Here is a 22,473-nt window from a genome sequence, read left to right as displayed (position 1 = left end):
CTTGTTGATGAGAACTATGAAAATTAAAAATTGTATTATTTCAATTGGAACAGCAGTTGTTAATGGATTGAAATTACATAATGATGAGAGAGTCAAGCCAAAATAATTAGGGATGAAGAATTTAAAAAAAGGATTTTTCATATTTTTAAAATGAATTTATTGTTTAAATGTTATCATAATCAAACTTACAAAAAATTATAGCAAGGATCAGGGACAACACACATATAACAATTTCATACAACAGTTCCTGGTTTGAAGGTATGTCTTTTGATGAGAAAGAGCAAATTTCCCAACAAAGGTTTTTAAGCCAGTTTCCTAAAACTGTGTTTTTCAACATAATATTCAGCAATATACACAAGTCATAACTCCATAAGTATTTACTGATTCTCATCAAATGAGGTATCATGTAGCTCTGATTCTGTAATTTGGCATGAGAATTTTTTTGTATTATTATTAAGTATGCATCTGGATACAATTTACTGTGACAGCTCTAATCTTAACATCAAGAACACTCAAAAGAAAATGGAACATCTTTGAAAATAAATTTAAGATAAAGCAAAAAAAAACATTTGAAGATTTGAATCAACCATTTCAGTTTATTTTCCTCAATCTGGACTGATCCTTGATCTCCAATGGCACATAAAAAATATGATTCCTGCCCATTCTTAACACAAGTTCTTTCGTCTCTCTCCCACAGCTAGGTCTGTTCTGTGGCCCAACGGACAAACAAATGTAGAAGATGACACTGGTCCCTGCTATCAACATTCAGCACATTCCTCCAACTCTCAATCATCTTGTTTATTTTTTCTGCCAAGAGAGAAACTGTTCACATCTTGTAGTGCTAGAGTGCATCACTCTATCCACTGAGCAGTTTTCTTCCTATACTGCAGCATATTTAACAGACGTAATTTTCACATTTGCTTTGCAAATGGCCTCAATCAGGACTTGCATTGCATACAATTCAACATATTATTTACTGATACAGCTGGTTATCAGTAACTCTTTTGTCTACAAGTTCACTGTTTACCCTAGTCAGCCAAGGCAGCTCTTGAATTTCTTACTTTTGCACATACTGAATTCCATAATTAAATCATACCCCTTTGAAATGTGAAGAAAAAAGATGACCCAGTTTGAAAGGACATAGCAAAACTGATATGCACTTGAAGGATGTGACTGGAAGTAAACCAGTGTAAATATTGTTGTAGGCTGGGAAAGCATGGTGTGAAAGAAGTGTGCATTACCTCAGCGGAGGCCCATGCCACTTCAGAGGAAGATAAGGCCCACTCTGATTTAGTGCATGCAGACTGTTTTGCATCAGTCCTCAAGTAGGTCACATACTGTCTGTATAAATATATGGAAAATGGTGTTTCATTTGCTGAGAACTAAAAACAATTAAAATGTCTTTCTTTTAAAAAGCCACGTGTATGTTGGGGGTAGTGTATGGGGGTAGTAAGGAAACAGTGGATGCCACATATCAATTAGCATATGTAGTTTGGAATACAGCGCCATGAAAATGTATTTGCCCCCTTAGTGATTTCCTCTATTTTTGCATATTTGTTACACTGAATGGTTTCAGACCTTTAGGCAGAGTTTAATATTAGACAAAGAGAAACTTAACACATTTAAAAACTATAATTTAATTTAGTTTAAACTAAGAGTAAGGTTTTATTTTGCTAATAATTTTGGACAGACTGGTGATACCCACAGCAACTATGTTGAAGCCATTTCAGCTGTTGCTGAAATTGGTATGTAAAAAAATATAATTGACACAATTGATGCATATTGACTTGAAGAGACATTGAGTCCAAAACAAGAGAACCTTGGGGAGTCCTGGACTCCCTCTGCATTCTGCAGAACATATTCATTAAAATGCCCACAGCAAGAGGAACTGTAAATCTTTGCTAATTAGCTTAGTCCTGGCCCCAGATACTTTGTGGGCAGGCCAATTTGTTTGGAAGACAAAGGATAGGTGCAGTCCAGTGGCCAAGCCCTAGTGAGGCAAGCATGCCAATTCAGGTGATGGGGGAGCACAGAAGGCAAGGAAGCATAAATTAATGTAATGGCATGTAGTAAGTTGCTCATCGTCATCAGTCATCTGAGATCCATGGTATTTATTCAAGTTATATTTTATTGATGAAATCAGTATGAAATATATAGACATTCTTCAGTCAAATTCTTAATCATACTTTTAGACAGCTGGTTGCTGTTGTTCCGCCTTCCAGGTAATTAGTTTAGCACACTGCCTGGATGATATTTCACAATGGTCTCGACTGGCCATAAAAAGGAAAAAAAAGTAGGAGTGAAGAGATAAATAACACACTCCAAAATGGCTGCAGGTTCTCAGAGCTACACTAGGTAGGAGGTGTCTCTTTTGGCCTGAAGGTCGTTAAACAGTAAACTAAATATGGCCTGAGCCAAGATATCTTCCCCCAACCTATTGATTTTCCATATGTCTTTGGCTCATGATCAAAACCCTCTGGGCAAGTGTTCACAAGCCAACTCCTGCCGTGTCTGTCAAAGACATTGTGTTATAGAAATTGATTGGTTTCTGTGGACCTATCTCTCCTTGACCCATAAAGGTAGCACAGAATTTGCAGAGACAACACTAGGGTGTAACAGTATTTTGTACTATGTAGGTTCTCACACAGTTGTGGTACATTTATTTGTTTAAAAGTATACTATGTAGGATCTTGAAACCCTTGTAGACTCTGTGTTTGTAAACAAAGAACCCCATCCATAACTCCGTTGAGGACACACCCTCAAGTGTCACAAGCACAATGTCAAGCAAAAAAGTGAAGAGGTCAGAGATATTGAAAATAGCATTTTAGCCACATGAATCATGCTATATAGATGGTAAAAGTAATTAGGCAGTGTTGTAATGATCGTTACACATCGTACAGTAGCTACCCCATAGTTGCATAGCAGCAATTTTGTGTTTTATGAGTTTTCCTCATTTGGTATTTAGCTATTCTGGGCCCTGTTTCACAAAGCAGGATTACTGAGTTAGCTGGATAACTGCACTGAGCTGGTTTTTTTCCCCATCGACAGCTGTTTTGAGGAACAAGTATCGACCTTTCATATCTCCCTTGTGGCCAGACCCAAGTGGAAGATTTGTACACATCCCAAGTCATCTTGACTGGAACTCGTTGCGACCCCGACTTTAAAGAAGACGTTTCCCCAAGTCTCTGCACCCCTGCCACGGACCCTGGGACCAGCTGACACATCACCTAAAGGAATTAAAGACTGGCCTCTCTTTTTATTACTGTTAAGTATTGGAACACTTTTTTAACACTGACATCAAGCCATAGGATAGTGTAAAATTTGTAATAGGTATGAATGTGTGAGCGAATGATGAATGGTGCAATAGATTGACGGCCTGTCCAGGGTGTATTCCTGCCTCTCGCCCAATGCACACTGGGATAGGCTCCAGCACCCCCCGCAACCCTGCCCAGGGTAAGTGGGTATAGATGATGGATGGATTGTTTGTGTCAAAACATTATGGTGCTACATATATATGTATATATATATATATATATATATATATATACACTCACCGGCCACTTCATTAGGTGACAGGAGTGGCACCCGGTGTGGTCTTCTGCTGCTGTAGCCCATCTGCTTCAAGTGCAGCTTTGATGTGGTTTGCGTACAGAGATGCTCTTCTGCATACCTCGGTTGTAACGAGTGGTTATTTGAGTTACTGTTGCCTTTCTATCAGCTTGAACCAGTCTGGCCATTCTCCTCTGACCTCTGTTGAACAGGTGTACCTAATGAAGTGGCCGGTGAGTGCATAGCTATCTGTGACATGCCATTGATATTCCCCCTGCTTTTGCCACCTATTGCCAGGTTTTGTTTACAGATTAAGTTCAAAAGTTTCAGTGCTTGATATAGAAAGAAAACTATTTTTAAAATAACAGTAATTGGTATTGAAGCTTTTTCTAAGATCAGAAAAAGGAATGGCACAGTTTAACGGAAATCTAATTGAAATAGAAGCCTGACGCGAAAGTGTTGGGTATCAATTTAAACAGCACAATCAGTGGGAACAATCGCCACAAAAATTCTGGGAAATTCTGATTCAAAGAGAAGAGTAACGGGCAGAGACGTGCATTTCCTCCATCGCAAATGATGTCTACAGGAAAGGAGTTCTTTCCTAATCAGGTTAGTCCCCGCTGCCCGCTCCGTATCTCACGGCAGGGTTTTCACCACCATCCATCTTGCAGCTGATGGAAAGCTAATGTGCTCTTAACTCAGTTATCCCACAATTCAAATGGGATGTTATCATTAAACATTGTACCACTTTTTTTGTTTTGTCTTATTAATTGGTCAGACTTATGAAGACAAATGTCACTCTACTTATTGAGCTCAAATCCCAAAGGACTCCATTGCTCAAAACATTTGTTAAATGTAATGTGTAATGTTTGCATGTGAAACTATATACATGATCATTTCACATGCAAAATTGTATACAGAGTAACCCTCTTACAATGCAACACTACTGAAAGACTAATGATTCTGCTTCTTTTTTTTTTTAATTCAACAGAATCCTTCATAACAGGAATGTATCAGTTGTTAATACCAGTGCACATGAGTATGTGGTTATTTACTCCATAAATATACAGAGACCAAGAAAATGATTGTGACACTTCAAAAACCAGGCTGTTGTAATATACAGAACATGTATTGTACACATGTGCTTATTGGTGAAAGTGCATGACCTCCCCGCCTTTATCCCCACAAGCACTGTTTTCTGACACTCAAGTCTTTTCCATTACATTTCATTTTGCAAATGGGCAGTGGGAGGGAGGTGGAGTTGTAGTTAAATTGACCAAAATCTTATCTACTTTAAGTTTTTTTTAAACCTAAGGTAGCCTAATACCACTGACTTGTGGTGTAAGTAAAATTTGTACGAAAGCTGCAAGAAATATAGCAAAGAAGGCGGAATTAGGCTTAGATGTACGGGGCTAAGTAAACATAGTGGGGATGTGCGAAGTCAAGTAAACACTGCAGCCGACCTACAGGACATAATTAAGCTGTACACACCAGCTCGACTACTCCACTCTGCTGCAGCAGGGTGGCACTTCCTGCCATCCATATGAATCCCAACCACAGAGATTCCTGACCCTAGCTCACTAGTGGTGGAGCAAACTTGTAACCATTGTAACCAATGCTTGTTGTGTTAACTAGACTTGATTTCATGGCTATGGATAACTCATACTTTATGAGAATTGTACCTTATCTGACCTCTGTTCTGTAGTTGTTCCAATGACCATCAGTGTGCACTTATTGTACATTGCTTGATGTCAAAATTACACCAAGTTATAAGAAACAATATTGGCTCTTCGCTCACATAAATTGAACAAGCTGTATTCCATAGCAATGCTACCCAATGTAACTTGGCCCAAAGTCACCTGAAACAAACAACAACAAGTGTGTGTAAGTACGTACAATTATAATGTCATATTTGAAGTAGGTCTAGGCTATGTGAAAATGGTCTTTGCCTTATTCAAATGTTAGAAGGCTTTTGGAATAGTTTTGAACTTTGTATGGCCATACTCTCTGGAGGAAAAAAATATCACAAGCAGAGTCTGGGATAAATGGTCACCCTACTATTCTGCTTATTCAGCTCTAAAGAAAACAATTTGACAAAAATTTGCACACTGCCCACATGACACATACGTAGTCTTTATTGTGTATTTGCTTATGTGTAGTTGCATAGCACTACACATAAAAGTCTTTATACTGCTGTCCTCTGAAATTCTTTGAGATTTCTTAAGTGTTTTCTGATTCTATCCATTTCAAACAATACTGCAGTCCAACATGATGGTTAAGGATCTGGGCTTGTAACTCAAAAGTTGTAGGTTTGATTCTCAGGTAGAGCAATATTCCCTGACTGCAGACTCATGGGGATATGAGTACCTGCGTTGTTCTGAAAACATAAATAAAGGTTTATACCTCAGCAGAAATGTCAGTGTTTGACAACTCAAGTATTTTTTGCTGCATACCTTCTTCTTCCCCTTGGGTCTTTCAACTCTCACCCTTTTTATTGCTTTCCTTGGGCTTTGCAGGCTCCAGATCATTCAACCTATCAGAAATCCAAAACATCTATACCTCAACTGATCTGTCTGACATGGTGTCATGGAGAAGAATATGTAATTACACACGCACACATGCACGCACACATTTATGGAAACCTTAACCTCACTTTCCTTATGTGCGCAGTAATAAAATATTAATTTGATTCCTTATGCATAACACCGTAAAATAAATTGGCACCATTGTTGCTCTGTGTTGATGGAAAAAAAAAGTTGACTTTCCAAATTAACCTTACTCCATCACCAACCCCCCACTTCCCCTCCCCTCCCCTCCACCTCCCACTCCCCCTGAGGTCATCTGTTAGCAGACCCTCATGATCTATTACATATTACTGAGGTTTTCTATAGCACAGGCATGACAGCAATTAAAGCCAGTGCTGCTCGGCGGTAAAATGATCCCGAGTGCTTTGCATGCTTTATTGAGGGAGAATAAGCATTGGCCTTTTCATGTCTTTTCTGCCTCACCAGACACCCTGCGACTCGGTCTCATATCTCTGAAATGGGATCTGGAAGTCTTTAACTTTAGCCAGTGTATATCTGTAAAGCGCATAAAAAAGGCAATTGTCTGTACAGGGACTGCTCACATGGGACTCTGGCATTGTTTTGCAGGAATCTTTGGCTGGGTAGTAGCATGTCCACTTGTATTTAATTGCACTTTTTATGTCTATTTGGCTCACACAGATATTCTGTCCCCATGCATAAATAATTACAGAGGAATTGTACTTTCATTTCTCCCTTGTCAGTAATCATTGGCTTACACTGGAAATATCTTCTGGTTGACATCTTCATTTGATTAGTTGTAAAAATATGCCCCAGCTCAGACAACCCAAATAGCACTCATTTTACATTTCTTTTTTTTTACGTTTTTTTTTTTTCTTTCTAAATGCTCATTTATACCTAATTTCATTCTTCTCTGTTTGAAGCTTTGACCAATTTCATTTTCAAATAGAATACAATTTTTTTTAAAACAATTTTTAAAAGAACCGCTATATGCATTTTCATTTTTTCCTCATTGCCAAACTTTTGAGGGAAAATTTTAAATAGCATAATTGGCATAGCTTATACTTTCTAATTTCTTCAGTTGGATTAGTCATGCAGGCATAACTGCATGCCAATATCAATGTCGTTGATCTGTAAAACCCTCTTGAATAAGGATTTATCATCATCTTTTTTTAAAATGACAAACTGTAAGGAGGAACTCATCCAATTCTGAGGCTATTATGTTATTGCCACAACATCAAATTAAATAGCACTCGATTTCACAGCACTTTTTACATTAGGTTATATTGCCTCAACCAACATCTGTAAGCTCTTATTTTTCCTTTATTCAATCTATCTGAAATACACTTTGTCCTTCAGTTCATGAAATACATGTAATGTTGTTCGTCACCTTCAGAACATCAAGTATTTGTTGTTTGCTAAAAATGTGCATTAAGTAAGAAATACTGTAAGTAATAAGTAAGTAAGCATACACCTCAGTTCATTTTGCACTGCAGGTAGAAACTTTTCTGTAGCCAGTCGTTATAACTCAGACAAAAAATAGTATTGGGAAATTATTTGTTACAATATTTGAATATGTCATAGGTAATGATGAAATAGAATTAAGATCTGTCATTCACTTTTCAGTATGGAAAATAGACAATTAACTGGGTAGGCATTTGCATTTCAGGAGCGCTTAAGCTTCATTTGCATGTGATTTGTGATTTGTGGTGTCACAGCATCAATTTGAGAAACAAATATGGCAAAGTATATGATATATATATATATATATATAATATTATTATATATATATATATATATTATATTAATATATTAATTTGTTATTTCAGAGTCAGTATTCTTGAAAAAACACTCCCCTATCCCTGCCCTCTGTTAGTCTATAGGTCATGTTTATAGGCGTGAGTGGAGACAACTGTCTGTTGCTTGGGAATTCCAGGGGTAGAAGATCATCTGTAAACATCACTATGCTCAGTGAAAGCTGACTCTAAGAATAACCTCATGTTTGTCTACGTGTCATTGGAAACTCAACCAGTTAATACAAAAAAAAGCAAAAAAAAACACAAGCTCAGCAGGAGGTCTGACATTTTGACTGCTCCTTGTTTATGTGGCTTGCCCACTGAGTAGTTTTTTTTGTAACTCAGTCCTCCTCCATCTCTCATTACAGAAAAAAGCTTTTGGCATGGAGGTCAACTAAAACTTTAGATGGTTCTCTAGCTCTTATATGGGGAGCAGGCAACCAATCAGAGGCCACCATATCTTAATAAGGCTAATACTTGTGGCCAAAAACATTACAGCACTGTTCATGTGCATGCAATCTTAATACACTTTCAAATTAACTTTTTTTTAAAATAGACTTTTCAGCAGAAATATTAGGCATATACCCTCTTGTTAGCCGTTTACATTTGCACTGTATTACTAGGCAACTGAATTAAGATAAAAGTAATAGAAGCAAGAATTCTGCCTGATTTTTATTTTTTCAATGTACAGAGAAGATAAGTGGCCTTGGCCCTCCTCATCTTGATGAATGCGTGAGAGGAGCAGGCAAGACAGTTCACCTTCTGCGTGTTACCTTTCAAGGAGACTTTTGATGATTGTCGTCCACATTGACTAACCGGATTAAATGAGTGCTGCAGAGTTAAAGTTAGCTTTACCCCCCTAGAGGTCCACATTGCATCTGTCTTGCATTAAGATTAAGGCTAGCCAGTGACAGAGCAATAATGGAGGTGTCGTTTCAAGTTCCCAGAGTGTCAGAGATTGTGGAGGTGGCTGTTAACAGGCACTCAATCATGTTCCTGCCTGATAGATGTTGTGTGGGAACAGAGGAAAAAGAAGTGATCCATGCACTCCGAACTAGCCATCATCCAGCCTTACAGACCAGCACTGAATGTAATGAAACTGAGTGGCTTTTGGGTAACAACCAGTAGAGGAAAATGTGTCAACTGGCAAAATATCTTATGTAATATAATTCCCAATGATCCGTGCACTTGTATAATAATTAATTGTAAACAAAATGGTTTTTTTTTCTTCTGGCAGGAGAGATCAATGTGATTGAAAACAAGCAGGGAGGCCCTTATCCCCCATTAAAATCAATAGAGGGATAATACAAACTAAAGAATGAAAAAATAATAATTAATTGCTATATTTTAGATTTGATGCAGGAATACCTCCCTCCTAGTTGCATCTTAATGTGCAAAAGCACCATTATCCATTTCAAGTTTTTTTTTGTGTGCCATACCTCCAAGTTGGGGGGGGGGTGTCACCACAATTCCTCACACATACAATATGCAATGCTACCCAGGAGGACATTTCAGATTTCTCCCTCTTCACTTAAACTACCATTCTCAAATTAACTATGTGACGGAATGTTACAGTATTAATTAATTAACTGATCTATTTATTTACAGTCGTGTAGTCTAGCCACCCTCTCTCTGTATTCCTGAGCAGAGAAGGAAGAGAAGTTGTGAGAGATTTTTAGGAAATATTGCTTCTTTGCCACCCTGGTCTCAAAATCATGATGGTATCCTTCAGATAAAACTGGCTGACATGGAGGCTTCGGTCTGCTGGCCAGTACATACTTATTTCATTATTCATTATTACACTTGGACCATTTTCAAAAGTTGATAGAAGTAGGCCACTGCAACAATTGCACTGCATGTATATGTAGTTTACAATATGGATGTATATGTATTTTTAATAAAGTTTAAAATATTTTCTAAGCAGTTATACTACACCTTTACCAAAATATCATAATTTCTGGCATTTTATCAAAACACTTTCAATCGCACTGATAAGTATAATTGGATTTTGACTGGAAATGAATCATAAAAATCCATGAAATAGACCTAACAGTTTATTTATTTAAGAGAACACTCCAAAAGCCTAAGAACATAGAAACTGAATAAATGCCCCCTGCTGATCACTCAGATAAGACCACTAGTTTGTCTCCTTTTGTTTTCTCACATGGTCCTTCAGTCCTCCACCAGCTAGAGGTCACAACAGCCTCTTTGTCAAGCCACACGTATCCCATTTTCATCATCTCAGTCATTTAAGCCGATAAAGTAATTGCCTTTAATTAAGCACAGATTATGATTGACAGCGATGTTTACAAGCGACATTCCTGTTAAATTCTGTTTGATTACAGTAGAATCAGGTGTCTTACAGCTGAGCTACACAATACAGATGCATTTTCCTTTTACTGCAGTGACACTCAATCCTGGTCCTGGAGAGTCTGGTGGTTTTTGTTTTTTCCTTAAGATCAACAACTGATTCAGAACCAGGAAACCAGGTGACCTGATTAACTGTGTAATCAACTGCTTTAACTGATCAACTGCAGTGCCACTCAAGTGCTGAGTAACGAAAGCCAGCAAATCCTACGGTTCTCCAGGACCACGAGTGAGGACCACTGGCTCAAAAACAGGCTTCTTGCAGCATTTAAACTTCCATCTGGGTTAACTATCCTTCCTGATGCGCCCCATATTAGATCAACTTATTGTTTTTATAAATGTCTCAATTAGAAACTCAATTGAATTATCAGTAACTTGACTGCTGTTGGAGTGCCTATGGGGACCCCTGGAGGATAACCATGGAATTACAAGTTTAAAAGCCTGCAGGTCACATGATGGAGACAAGATGGTGGCCCTTGGACAAAGTACTAGCAATACCCTTCCCTGACTGAAGTAAAGGAATTTCTGAATCATAGGAAAATGCTCTGTGCCAATTTATAGGGAGTTGCCATCATAGAGACATGACATCTATATTTTAATTTTGAAGATATAAGAAAACATCTGATGTTTAAAGGATTACGTACAGGGCAGGCTTTTCAAAAAATGAATACCAAGAATAAGTTTGAACTAGTATCAAAAAAGCATCTCTACTCCCCCCCCCCCTTTTTTTTTCTCTTTTTCTTTCCAGAGTTCTTCAGGCTGATTTGTATAAAATGAGGTCAGTTGATGTCCCCACCTCCCTCCCCCTTTTAGTTAATGTACTGGAATGTTAATAAGAAACAGATTGGAGCTGGAGTTCTTTCACCACATGCTGGGTTCCTTTCAGTTTCACCCTGTCTCCTTCCCACCCGGAGCTCCAAACATGCCGGCTGCCTGCTGAGTGGACCGCAAGCCACCATCACTGAACACATCTTTATGCGTGCATGTTTATCTTGGAAAAGGAGAATTGCAGGACATAGCAACGCTGTGAAACTAGGAAACAAAATTAACCATTCTCGTAGAAAAACTTGCTAAAGAACAACTCATAGAACAGTGATAGATTTAAAAAAAAAAAGTGCATATTATTTGTCCACTTCATTAAAGATACAGGGAAATGTAATAGTAAACAGACATCTCTACCCACACAAAACGGTAACCAGCCATACAGTCCTATTACTGGTACAAAACAATTGGTTATCTTTTCTCACTCTCATACATTCAATCCATGTCAGATTCCTTTTCACTTCCTTTCAACAGAGTTCCCAAGATCATACATATCTGGTACCACTGCTATTCTTTTTTTTCCAATTGAACCAATTTTGTCCCAACAGTTTAATCATCTGCCTACATTCAGAGAAGAGTTAGAGTCTTAGAGTCATCACTACTAAAAAACAGTTCTTATTTTATCTTGGAGAATGGAATTCAGCTGGAAACAATTATGACATCAAGGACAGGAAGAAGGGATTTCCATTGGTATAATTTGTATCTGGTGCAGATGTCACTGCACTTCATAGTACAAATCTCAGCACCTCATTTTTATTGCACATACATGACCAGTAAGTGGTGTTTTCTCCAACAATGAGTTGCTCAGTCTTGTGAATTAGTAGGAAACAAAAATATTGCAGTGTTGTAAGGGAAGTACATTGTGAATTGTTCTATAAGAGAGGACCAACAGTGCTATCTTAAAGGTGCAGTATGTGTGTTTTTTTATTTTTTTTATTTTAGAAATTTTATTTTTATTTTATTTTGTTCATATTTGGTTCAATTTCACATCCACGTCCACATTCAGTGTTTCCCATACAATTAATTTATTTGGATGGCCTGTCCAAATAGATTTCACCCCACCCAAATGATTTTTCTATATTTCTCTAAGTAACACATTAGTTTTGTATTTGTTATTTTCTCTTTTAATATCAGTGACATACAGTCAACTTTCGTTTCGCTGTGTGAGCTGGCCCTCCGCCCTCTCTCACGTAGCCTCATTTGCAGTTATTTGCCATGTATGCTATATAGTGCAACAGATTCCCCTCTAACATAGATAGACTGATTATATTCTGATGGATGTCTACAAAAGGGTAAGACATAAAAAGCAACAGTACCCCTGCAGGAAACCAGAGAGGCTACAGCACAATCAAACAGTTGACAGGTAGGTCTTAGAACATGTAGACAATGAATATGTCTTAAATAGGAGCCAAAATTAATTCAGAATTATGAAAAGGACAATTTGCCTCTCTATTTCTCAGAAGCAACAAAGCAATGTTCTTCCCAGAAACACTCCACTGCAGATACATATTGTTCCTCTAACAGAAGTGTTTTTATTGAATCAATTGAACTTTTCTGCCAACTTGACAACTTATCTTTTTCAAGTTGTCCCAAGTTATACTCATTTTATTCACTCAAAGAAGGCAATGCAAAACTACTATAGCCTCTCAAAGCCCCAAAAAATTGCTCAACCATTCCTTTACACGATGCAAATCTTTTTAATGACCATACATTTAGTTGTAATCATATAAGTATGTTATATCATTATCTTTTGAAATGCATTTTCACACAAAGTTTACTGCAACTGAAGGCTATCTTTCCTGTCATACAGAAATATAGTTCAGATCACTGAGATAGCTTTATTAAGTGAGAGGGAAGTATTTTTTCAGAATTTTTTTCCACATGTGCAAAAGCAACCAGTGATAGAGACTGAAATTTTGCCTTAAAAAAAGAAAACTGCAGTCCAGTGTCAGATATAATTGAAGAGTGTCTAACCTGAGGATATATTTTATGAGTATGCTTTTAACAGGGACTTGTAAAAAGTCTGTTTAAAATATGCCATCTTTAGAGGACAACCCATTAGCACCCAGACGCAACTCACCATTTCAGATATTGAAATACAGATGAACATGCTCTCTCTACTTCCTCTGGCTAATTTGCCAACCTTCTGGCTGCTTGTGTTACCAAAAAAAAAAAAAAAACTTGATTGTTTCATGAGCCAAATTATACTACTTAATTACAATAATGGATGAGATGCTCAGGAGAGGCCCCACTCATAAAATCGCATTGCACTCTGGGGGTCTGTGGTTTCTTCACTGTACGTATATATCTGTTCATGCTGTAAAACATGGTAGCATCAACTACCTCACCTTGTTATCATTCTCCATCACATTCACGTCAACAGCTAATTGTGTGCAGCCTAGTAAAGCACAGAGTCAAGGTCAGAATTTTAGAATTTTGCACATCAAGCCATCAGCTGTGTGTGTGTGTGTGTGTGTGAGTGCGAGTGAGAGAGAGAGAAAGAGACCTTTATGATGAGTACTTCAGCTTAACTTGAGTGATGTTCTGAATGTTGAATGTTAATCAGCTCCTCATGTTTCAAGCTGAAAGTATTTTTACTCGACTCCTCTGGTCCTTGGAGACTGTCGAGTTGACACAGAGGCAACAAATTAACTAAGTACCTAAGGCAACAAAGTAACGGTGTCCAGGTTCCTCAGGTGCCATTTCGCCCAACACAAAATTATTTTGTTATAACCCTCATCATGCAACTCGCATGGCAATTCCACTATCATCATTCCGGTTTCTGGTATTTATTTATTTTGTGAAAATATTGTGAAAATTATTCAGTACTTTGCCATAAAAAAATATGAAATAGGGTAAATTGCCTCAATATATTTAAAAAATAGTTTTTGCCTTAACTCCAAAAATAGGTTTTGACAAAAATAAATAAATAAATAAATAAATAAATAAATAAATAAATAAATAAATAAATAAATAAAAGTGTGTTGAAGGAAATTGTGTTCTTATGCGTGCTTTTAGAGAACTTGCTTACAACAGTAAAGCTGGTGGTTGACGATACTCTGAGGTTTTTTTGGGAAAATAAGACCTCTTCATATATAAAATCAACCCCTCCCCCAAGTCATTGGTATAGATTGCAGAAGATTGAGCCACTCTTGACTGATCCAAAAGCAAAAAGAAAAAAACCATGATATAGCAATGCCATTGATGAAAGAAAGAAGACCATGTTACATACTGTTATTTCCACTTTCAATTTCAGGCATTGTGGAGTGAAGGGAAATGCACATTTCTTCATTGCAGCAAAGAGGCAACATCTTGTTCATTTCTAAACTCTTATATGTAAGAGAAATTCATATATATCACTTGATTCAGGATCAGCAGTTCTATATAGGTAGGCCGTGAACATGATTTCACGAGCCACTAAAATAACACAGTTTAATATCAAAGTGATTTGTTGTTTATGAATTGGACATCCATCAGTTTATTCAACAATTATTGAATCTATATTTTAAATAATTTGAGGCAAATTACTTAATGACATCTCAGTTCAATTAACTGTTCTACACAATGACAGGCAATTTAATTGCAGATTAAACTGAAATAAATTAAGTAATAAATAATTTGTACTACTAGATTTAGGGGCACCATGGAACACAAATATATTTGTTACAATTACTTGAGCTTGCTGTGACTGAAAGTGATATAATTGTGGGGAGGGGGATCTGATGAGGTCACTGGCTTTTACATCAATAAAAATTAGATGGGGAAAAATTGTTTCTGCTGACAAGAGGGTTTTGAAGAAGGCCAGTCAGACATTGTTATCATATTCATTGTGTAAGGTCTATGCACCCATTTGGAATCAACAGGAAAAGCTCACTTCACTTTCACATGATCACAGCTTGAAACAGTACATCACTTCCAGTACTTTCTACAGGCTACTACAAATGTGCTCTCTTCAACACTATTCCCTCTCGTTTGTACTGCCTAGAGGACTTGTGCCAATGTACTGCCTCTAAAATGACACAGAAGCCTAACCTAAACCCATCATGGAAACAGGGAGCGAAGAGAGATGCAGTCACTTTCTCGGGTTATAGCCACGGCCAGCGGTTTCTAACTGAGTAAACGTGTTTCCTGCAAGTTAGCTAATAAAACTGCATCACTGGATCAGTTTATTTATTAACTTCACAGGCTGCTATCGTTCTGCAACATAGCAATAAGTAAGCATGCATAGCCCTTCCCCATCTTCCCGGACAGCACACCCAGTTTCCAGGAAGGACTCATGAGTAAACACTAACACAAACTTCACCCACATTTCTTTTCTTTCGCAGTCTCGAGCGAGACTTTCACTTTATCTTTGAGATTTAAAGTGTGCCTCCCTTCCAACTGAAACGGTGTACTCACGTAACAAGGCACTTCACCAGGACACGGGCATGCAAGAGAAGAATGTAAAGCGGCTAAGTTGCAAAGTAACCATTCAGGCGATCAATTCGCCGGTAAGTCGATCCTCTCCGAGACACGGTGTCAGCTCGCTAGGTTCAATTAATTCCTCTTCCCTCAGTTAGATATTGAACAACACACAGGCAACTTGAAATAAAAAAAATAAAAAAAACCCGATATGTTAGGCTACTCTTTCACGAGCTAAGAACATAACAAACGCGATAGCCTACCTCGCCATTGGAAACAGAGAAAAGGAAACCAAATCACAAAAGCAGAAAAAGAGACTAAGGATTCTGGTTAATTGAGTTATTTTGCCACGGACAGAAAACGTTACCATTATCACGGTGCCTCGACTGCGAAAATATTATACCCATACATTATGTAGTATTTTGGCAAGTAGCAATATGAAAACCTATGGCCAGATTCGGGTCAATGAATATAGTTTCACATACAGCCTGCCAGCAGGAAATTGACTCTGCATTTCACCAAATTACTTGTTGCCACAACATCTGCAGAAATATTTCGAGGCTACCAGCCTCACATAATCATAAGCAACTATTTTTCAATACCTTGCAGCTAGTCTGGGGATAATAAAATGTAATTATTCATATTTATTATCTATCATAAATTTGGGTTTGGAAGGGTCTAGTTCACCACACTAACAGTTGCTGTTTTTATTCGACCCATTTAAGTAATTTCATGTGGTATAATGTATATTACTGAAATAAATTATTAAATCTGATGTGACAATTATGTTAAGTCCACAGTATCAAAGGGAACAATATGGACTGATTGATACTTAAATTTAATAAAACTATTGTGTTGAGTTTTGCTTTGGTGACACCCTACTCATTTCAACAGTTTCACGTATTTGTAGATTGTACGGTGTCACCTGGCCACATTTTTGTAGTATTACATTACATTACATTACATTACAGGCATTTGGCAGACGCTCTTATCCAGAGCGACATACAACAAAGTGTATAACCATAACCAGGAACAAGTATGTCGAAAACCCTAGAGAGAAGTACACGTCCAAGTACAGGGAACAACCGCATGGTTCAACTTGGACCCTGAAGGTTAAACTGATTAACACTAACACAAACGAGAACAGCAACAAGTACATACATTTCAGCACAGATATTTTGCAGTGAAAAGAACTGCAGGTGTACAGAGGTTGCTATTTTCATGCTTGATTTTTAGAGCCAGCAGAATGGGTGGGAAGGAGCTGGATCAGTTAGTCATTTGATTGGCAGAAATAGAAGGCACAGTACTGTGTGAACAGTATAATGCAAAGTAGTATGCTTTCCAGTAGCCTACCATGTGTGTAGTTTCTATTTCTAAAGTCAAGTACAATTGTAGGCTAGCTGTATTGGCATATAAGTTAAAAGTGGTTGCATGTATAATTTTTGGATTTGCTTAATAAAATTATAGATATGTTGCACACAATTAGGTGTATATGACATTTGTAACTTAATTAGGTTGTCGTGTAGATGTTAGATACAATCCCCGCTACCCACTGTTGTGAGGATGCATGACAAACGTGCTAATTCAGAAGTGCTGCACTGAGTATCCTGATTGGTCACACCTTCACCACCACACAATCAACTTATTAAAGGTATGACCCTGTCCTGTTGTGTTCTGCACTGCATGCATTAGCTCTATTCTTACAACTTTTCTTTCTTTTTTCATTATTTTCATTTCAAACAAGAACTTTGTAACTTTATGTAACTTTCAGAGGAATTTTAATGGGTGTCATCAAACATGATATATCACCACCTTTAACAAATGTCCCTGGCTAAAAATAATTTATTGCCTAAATTACCTTATGCCATTACCTATTTTTACATAGGCCCTGTTTTATGACTATTCCTACAGTACTGATTGAAAGAGAAGGATACTTTAGTGAAGAGTACATGCCATGGTGTGATTTCAATATACACCCCATCCCCCCATCCCAAATATACATATTAAGAACCTAATTACTTCCATGCACAGCCACTTTCAAGTTGAGTAGCATTCTTACTGCTTGGCTGGATTAAGATACTGATAAATCAACTCATTGCTTTGTACTATAATTGCCTCAAACCACGTCATGCCCAAATTACCTTCCCTTTGAATATTGGGCTAGTGACTGCCTGAGATGGGTTTTTAGGGTGTGTCACACAGAACACACAGGTTAATGGATGACTGTGCTGTATAAATACTTCTAAAACAGTGGTGTCAAACTCGTTGCCATGGAGGGCCGTGTGTATGCAGGTTTTCATTCCAACCAATTAATGCTGCCTTAATTGAGTCCAATTACTCATTCAGCCATATGCGTTTAACTGCATTGAAGCACAGAATATAAGAAAATTTTTATTTAGACAATGCGGGTCACCATAGACGTCGGGTCACCATTGTGCACAAACCTGCATCCCTAATTCAGCAAATAATTTAACTAATTATATAATCAAGATCTGAGGCTGGAATGAAAACCTGCATACACACGGCCCTCCATGGCAACGAGTTTGACACCACTGTTCTAAAAGATGGCAGAGATGGTATGTAAGAATCTTTTCTGCCAAACCTTTAAAAAGGGTGTTCTTCTTTTGGTCTGGGACTGTGGCATGCTCTTTCTGAAATAGATTTATAGGCTTTAATAAATACAATTTGTGGTTAGACTCCAGCATTACCTACCTCAGAAATTACTTACAGGTGGTGACTGCATTCATTTCATTAATGCTACATTAGAAATCTTGGATACAGTAGTTTTGTCATGTTGTTTTTATCAAATTGTCTCTTTTTCTTTCTTCTAGAATTTCTCTTCCCTCTCAGCACCACACTGTGTGCTTCAGTGTCTGTGCACCCACTTATGTATGGCATTAAATATTTTAAAGATTAATGTATATTAATATATAAAATAAATATGATATAATATTCACATTAATGCTATGGCATCACAAGAGGGCATGCATGTAGTCATATGTGTATGCTAATTGCTTACATTAATAATTATTGGAAAAACTTGAACAGAGCAAGTACTGTTCAGGGGATGTGGTCAATCATTACTGGATCAAGGATTGTTCAGTGGGTCAGCTTATTGGTTAATCTTTCAAACCAAAAATTACAAATTAATTATTTTTTGAGTTATGTTTAACTTAAGTAAAAAAACTGAGTGTTAATGGCATGTATGCTCGGAAATGATTAGCCGAGAGTTGGATAAATGCTTTATTCTTTTTGTAGGTAGAATATGACAATGGGCAATTTGACCTTGTAAAATGAAATAAAAGTACAAAATACCATCTGGAGCTCAGTCTGGCAGCCATCATTTTAAAAGCACACCATACTTGATACCTTTAAGGGAAAATAAAGCTGGATGGGATTTCTAGCAGAAAAACCATTCAGATGTTGTTGGTTAAAGTCCAGCACCTGTAATGGGAATCAGATTTGAGAACCTGTGGTTGAAATTTATTGCTTCCTACTTAGCTGTTTATTAAGCTCCTGCCTGACTTTCCCCAGTTGACACAACTCATGCATCACCAATGGGATTCATTTGTCACTTGGGTAATCTGAATCAAGGGGAAAGAAAGGGAAAAAGTAAGAAAAAAAGGCATATTGTGTCCTGAGATGGATTATGACAAGAGCACACAGATCTCAAGTCCCTGAGAATCATAAGGGTGAGAGAGGGGTGAATTGCGAGAAAGATATCAGCTGTGGGTAAAAAAGGTTAGGTGTTTAGGTAAAGCCAAACTGTTATTGTGCTCCAATGATAACAAATTCCCATACTACCCAACAGTAACAGAAAACAGAAGGCAGGAGGAATGACTCTCAGCTACTTGGATACGCATTATAAAATGTACATAGAAAGGCAACCTTCAGGCGAACCGCCTGTTCAGCCCTTAAGCTGTTACTCTTTTTTTCTACTGGACTATGAGTAGAGACACTCTGTGGTTATCCTTGGGTCAAGCATGAAATTGTATGCCTCTTTTGGTGACCTGAGCCATATTGATCATATTTATTCCGGAGGAAGTCTTTCAAAAGCTTGAAAAGTCACCTCTTGCCACTCTCAGACCCAATTTAAATGTTTCCATCTTGATGCCTCCCCCTCACCCACAACTTTAACCATCTGATGTCAGTGAGCCCCAACTAGGTTACAGTATACACAAATCACATGTGGTCTGATCCTCCTAGGGCTGGTTGTCTTCTATGCACGCAGGAGATCAAACTGCAGCTGACTGGAACTGACTGTAATAGACCCAGAGAGCCAGTCTTCGACATGGGATGGAAGACAGCACATTTACTATGAAATGACCATTCTAATAAATTGAGCAATATTTTCCATCATTCAGCAACTGGAGCTGAAAGACAGAAACTAGAAACAATTTTTAAAAATTGGAATTGTTGTAATTTAGTAGTACTGAACACAGCCATGAACAATTACTTTATTGATTCCTTAAGAATATAAACCATCAATCTGTCAAACACTACTTTAGTTCTATGAATTGGTTTTGCCAGTGTATTTTCAGGTAATTGCATCCATGAAGTTATGTTAGATATCAAATAAATTTATTCTGTAGTCATGTCCAATTCTAAAATCACAAATGGAAGTGACATGACATGAATAGCCTTTATATTCACCCAGACACACAGACTACATATAAAATCTCATTGAATCAAATGTTTATCGTGTATAATTTTAAAGAATATATAAACATCCATCCATTATCTATACCCACTTATATAAAATATGTTTATATATGCTCATATAACTAAATACTATATTTAAGATGGAGATGATTCAATAAGACAGAGAATACAATGGAAATAATTAGCTCAACACAGTCATAAACAAAAATAGTTATATGGTTATAAATGGCCAACTTCAAAAATATAAGCTTTGATTTAATAGATGTTTGAAAACATTGTGCACAAAATTCTTCATATTTGCTTCTCTCATATAATTTTTTTTTTCAAATTATTATTTAAGTCCCATAGCTCTTGATGAACAGGGACAAAAATAAAATTGATATACAGCAGAGATTTACAAATCAGTTTGACTAGCTAGCACACAACAACTCATGCAGTAGGGCATGAAATTGCCTACTTTATCATGTTCCAGTGGGTAATTGTTATAGTGATGGGTTTTCTATATTTGCAAAGGCCAATGGCTAATACAAAACCGTGTTAAGGCACATTATCTGGGCTCTGTCGGAATGTAGCAAAACCTTTGGGTGAATGTCTCTCTCCTGTTGTTTATTACGAGCTGTTGTAATCTATTGGATTTAGTTTAGCACTCATAATTTTGTTTGTGTCTCCACTGTATCAGGGTAGCGAAGGCATGAGCAGGGACACGGTCACCTCTGAAGAGTTCATGAGCTCAAGTTTTCTTATTCCAAACTGCTTGAATAGGTTTGGACATTTCTGTCTGCATTTAGTTTCAACAAAAGTAAAATTAGTGCATTATTAGTCACAATTTGTTTGATGGGTACTGGGTACAAAAACTTGTACAAATTAATTTACTGGAGAGGTCTATAGCTGGTCATTTTTTGTGGGTCCACATCGAAAATCAATGTATACACCATATCTGCTAGAATGAAGAAACTATCATTTCCATCCAGATGTATTTTATGGTATATTCTATTTTCCATTTAGAATGTTGATCTGCAGTTGCCAACATACTATGTTGATTGGAATGCCACAGGAGAGGAACCTGAGCTTGTAATTTGGCTGCCCACACATTAATGCACATGGTGGATGATCTGGTTTCATTTTCAGTGCCCAGGGACACAGGTCTCCTCTCTCCAACCTGCAAGACCCTTTACAACCACCCCGGTGTTCAGAACCCCTTTTGCCCATCTTGTTTTCCTGGAGTCCACCAGTGCAGGAAACTGGAAAATGACATTTATTCAATACCTTTCAGGATCCTGCATTATGCTTACCCAGCGTTCCTCCTCTGAGTTAAGTTAAACCATCACGGCCTGATGCATAAATAGGTTTTTTAAAAAGGTAATGATTTCTTAATTTTCAAAACAGTAACTGTTCTTTAAAATGTTGTCTTTTCCCCAGAAAATCTGATTTTTGTTTCCAAAGGGCTAGTGTCTTTGGATCAGTTTTGCTTGACTGGAATACCTTGTACACTGGCTGTAGCATTACTGCAAATAATCTTAGGCAGGGATGAGGCCAAGACAAACTTTCTAGTTTAAAATTAGAAAAAAATCCATCTTTACAGAATTACAGAGACATGTGGTTCCATACAGTTTGTATTTGGCAGCTTGTATATAACAGCACCCTGCCCAGTAAACACTGCAACAGAAGAGTTTTAAAAATTTGGAGTTCTTCAGTGTTTTCTATTTTTTTAAGCTTGTGTTATTAATAGCTCCACCACATATTTCTGGAAGCATATACAGTGTTTATTCAGTTTTGAAGAAGACTGAAGCCTGTTCTTGGTTTCTTCTGGAACAGGCTCCCCCCTGCACTGGGAAAAGAGAGGAGACAGGGAGGTGCCGAGGCTGCTCTGCCACGTCATCACCCTCTGTTTCATGTTTCTTTGTGGAGGAGTACAAAAGTACTACTAGACTGCAAAATATGTAAATCCAAGTCTGAAAGTTTGAAAGCAGTAAAGTTGCATCGTTCCATAGTTCATATCATTTTATGGAAAATAAAATTATTCTTCCAAATACATACATATATATATATATGTGTGTGTGTGTGTATACACATACAGACTGGTGGCAAACTAAAGGAAAAACCTGAATAAATGAGTGGAGAAACATAACAAATGCAGATGCTTCCACACAGGTGTACTGCATGATACGATTAACATCCTATCATGCTCTATGGCATGTATACAAATTCTGAGCAGGCCCAGTTGACCTTGATTTTGGATCAAGATGGCAAGAGGAAAAGATTTAAGTGACTTTGAACGAGGGTTCATTATTATAAAACGCATTAACCGAGTGTTGACAAATATGGTATTTGTA

At 37.4% G+C, this 22,473-nt stretch overlaps 1 long non-coding RNA gene across 1 annotated transcript; it reads left to right on the top strand.

The window, feature by feature from the left end:
• Positions 1 to 15,272: 15,272 nt before the first annotated feature.
• Positions 15,273 to 22,174, top strand: LOC135242389 (uncharacterized). The gene is made up of 3 exons (XR_010326326.1): positions 15,273 to 15,567; positions 21,269 to 21,499; positions 21,956 to 22,174. It is a non-coding gene; the product is annotated as an uncharacterized LOC135242389 (long non-coding RNA).
• The last annotated feature ends 299 nt before the right edge of the window (positions 22,175 to 22,473 follow it).

This window comes from Anguilla rostrata, chromosome 16 (assembly GCF_018555375.3).
Source record: "Anguilla rostrata isolate EN2019 chromosome 16, ASM1855537v3, whole genome shotgun sequence".
NCBI lineage: Eukaryota > Metazoa > Chordata > Actinopteri > Anguilliformes > Anguillidae > Anguilla > Anguilla rostrata.
This window is presented reverse-complemented; position numbering and strand designations above follow the sequence as displayed.